The following is a 3,124-nucleotide window of genomic DNA, read 5'->3' on the forward strand; positions in this document are numbered from 1 at the left end:
GCTTCCAGCCAAACAAAAGACAGGCATAGGAGATGAACATTTACCTGAGGTAGATACACTCCTTGGAGAGAACAATCATGGGAGAAAGAAGGGCTGTGTATGCACATGGAGACAGCTCAAGGGGCAGGAATACATGGAGGGAGGGACACAGGGAAGAGGTAACTGTCAGGAGGAAGTGGGAGGAGAGCTGTTACATTGTGGTAAATTGTAGTCAATATCATGAGACAAAGTATATGTAAACTGCTGTATGGAAAGTGAATTTGCTGTGTAAATTTTCACCCAAATTACAATTAATTAAAAAAAAAATTTAAAATAAAAGAAGTCACACAAACAAGACCACATATTGTATGATTCCATTTATATGAAAAGTCCAGAATGGGCATATCTAGAGATATAAAGCAGACTAGTGTTTGCTTGGGGTGACGGTGGGAATGAGTGTGACTGCAAATGGACACAAACGATTTTTTTGTAGTGAGGGAAAAGTTTTAAAATTGGATTGTGGTGATAGTTGCACAACTGTAACAGGGCCTAGAAGCAATGATTTTTACTAAAAATTATTGAATTGTACACTTAAAATGAGTGAATTTTATGATATATAAATTATATCTCAATAAAGTTGTTAAAAAGTACAGAGACAAAAAAAGAGACTGATGAACTTGACTACATAAAAATTTAATTCTGCATAAAAAGAACACCATAAACAAAGTAAAAGACAACTGATAAACTAGGATAAAATACAATATAGCAAAGAATTGTTAAAAATAAGGGCCAAAGGTCCAAAATCTAAATAAAAATGGGAAGTACCATGAACAGATAATTTACCAAAAAAAAAAAAAAAAGATAAAAGTCATCCTCAATCACATGGAAATTTGCTAAAACACTGTCATAATTAAAGAAATGAAAATTAAAACAAAACTTACATAGCATTTCTTATCAGACTGAGAAAAATTACAAAAGTTATGACAATACATTCCATTGGTGAGGTTGTGGGCCAACAGGCACTTTCTCAGACTGCTAGTGGGAAGGCAAATTGGTACAATCCTTCTGGGGAAACATGGCAAAACCTAACAAAACTATACATGCACTTACCCTTAGCCCTAGCAATCTCATTTCTAGAAATCAACCCTGAAAATAAAAATCTGAATGTATTTTCAACAATACGAAAATACACACATACCCAGTTATTCATTGTAGCATTGTTTGCAATTGTGAAATACTGGAAACAACCTAAATCCCATACATATGAGAGGGGTTGAATTAACATGTATAGTATACATACACAGTAAGAGTACTTTGCATCTATATAAAAAAGAATAAGGAAGATAAATAAACTGATAGAAATTACTTCCTAGAAATACTGAAAAAAGTAAAGCCATAAAGAGTATCTATAGTGGAACACTTTTCATATGAGAAAAAATAGGTGTAACAAAAAAATACACAGGTATCTGCTCATTTACACAAAAGAAATACAGGAAAAAAGAGAGTGGTTATAGAAAATGGGTAGGAGGAAGGGTAGAATGATAACAAGGTAACAGGGATAAAAGGGAATAACACTTCTCTGAGTATCTTTTTCTATAACTCTGACTCTTAGATCTATCAAAATTGTCATATACCCTTTACTTACCCAAAAAATAAACAAAAAAGTAAAACCAACAAAGATGTAGGAGGTATCTAAAATGGAATATAAACTATGGGAAACAATATCTTAACTAAACACTCTAAGAGACAAAAAGAACTGTACATAAATGCTATAAGCTGGCTCATAAAAGTGTTTCTCATAAATAAGAGCCATGACACGTAAAGATATATGCACACACATATTCACTGCAGCATTATTCACAATAGTGAAAAGATGGAAACAAACTAAATGGAATGGATCAACAAACCATGGTACATACACACAATGGAATACTATGTAACATTAAAGAACAATGGTGAATCTGCAGAACATCTCATAACATGGATGAAGAGGACATCAAGCTGAGTGAAATTCATCAATCACAAATGGAAAAATATTGTATGAGACAACCATTGTAAAAAGTCAAAAAAAGCATTTCACAAAAAAAGAAAGTGACCAGGAGTGGATGCAGAAGGAAGGGTAAAACAGTAACTAAAGGGTAGGCACATATTAACTTGGGTGAAAGGGAAGGCAAAACAACAACAAAAAAAAATGTTTCTCACAGGGGTATGTGCTACCAATTCTGAAACTTCTTTCTCTCTTCCTCTCTCTCTCTCTCTCTATATATATACACACACCAGAATTGAACAAATAAGTAAAGAGACTGCAGACAATGATAGCTGGTTTTCTCACTACTAGAGGAAAAAGTTTCTTACTGTTGGAGAAAGAAGTATTTGAAATACTGGTGGCATAGCTTGCACCATCACAGCAACATGCAACCCACCACAGTATGACAAACTGACAGATGAGTAGTGGATAAATATGAAAGGGAAAGCTAAAATGAACCTGAACCCTATAGTGTTAGATTGGAATCAGAGGTATCAGAATAAATTGAGTTTTTAATTATATATGCATATATACATATGTAGGAGCTCTGGTAGCATAGTGGCTAAAGCACTTAACTGCTAACCAGAAGGCTGGCGGTTCAAACCCACCAGCCACTCCTCAGAAGGAGTTTCCGTAGTGAAACTGCCTCAGAAACCCAAGGAGGGGTCGCTATGAGTCGGGGCCGACTCGACAGCACATAACAACAACAACAAACACATATGTATATACAGATACAAAAACATAGATTTGTGTGTATCTGTAGGTTAGTATACATACAGATCTACATCTGCTGATGGCCTAGAAGCAGTGATACTCCAGTAATAATGAGCATACCCAGCACCCAGATCTTGGTTTCTAAACACCATTGTGCAATAAAAGAAACCAGGGCTCCTTGGATTTGTGGTCGATTCCAGGCCTGAGGCAGTGAAAATACAAGATGGGTATGAAACATCTTGTGGAAATGCTCAAGAAAGATGAGGGTTGTCAAAAAAACATAAGAGCCAATCTAAAGAAGCTCCTAATGACAAAGCAGGGACAATTTAAGAAACAAACTAAATAATGATAGTATTAGATGTTATCCCATAGAATAAAACAAGTACTAAAAAATCCATAAGTGTA

At 34.9% G+C, this 3,124-nt stretch overlaps 1 protein-coding gene across 1 annotated transcript in view; it reads right to left on the reverse strand.

Moving 5' to 3' along the window:
• KIF4A (kinesin family member 4A) overlaps positions 1-3,124 on the reverse strand; it is a 326,710-nt gene that overhangs the window by 173,674 nt on the left and 149,912 nt on the right. The window lies entirely within an intron of this gene.

Source organism: Orycteropus afer, unplaced genomic scaffold (assembly GCF_000298275.1).
Source record: "Orycteropus afer afer isolate SDZICR_OR568_19922 unplaced genomic scaffold, OryAfe1.0 scaffold00796, whole genome shotgun sequence".
Classification (NCBI taxonomy): Eukaryota; Metazoa; Chordata; class Mammalia; order Tubulidentata; family Orycteropodidae; genus Orycteropus; species Orycteropus afer.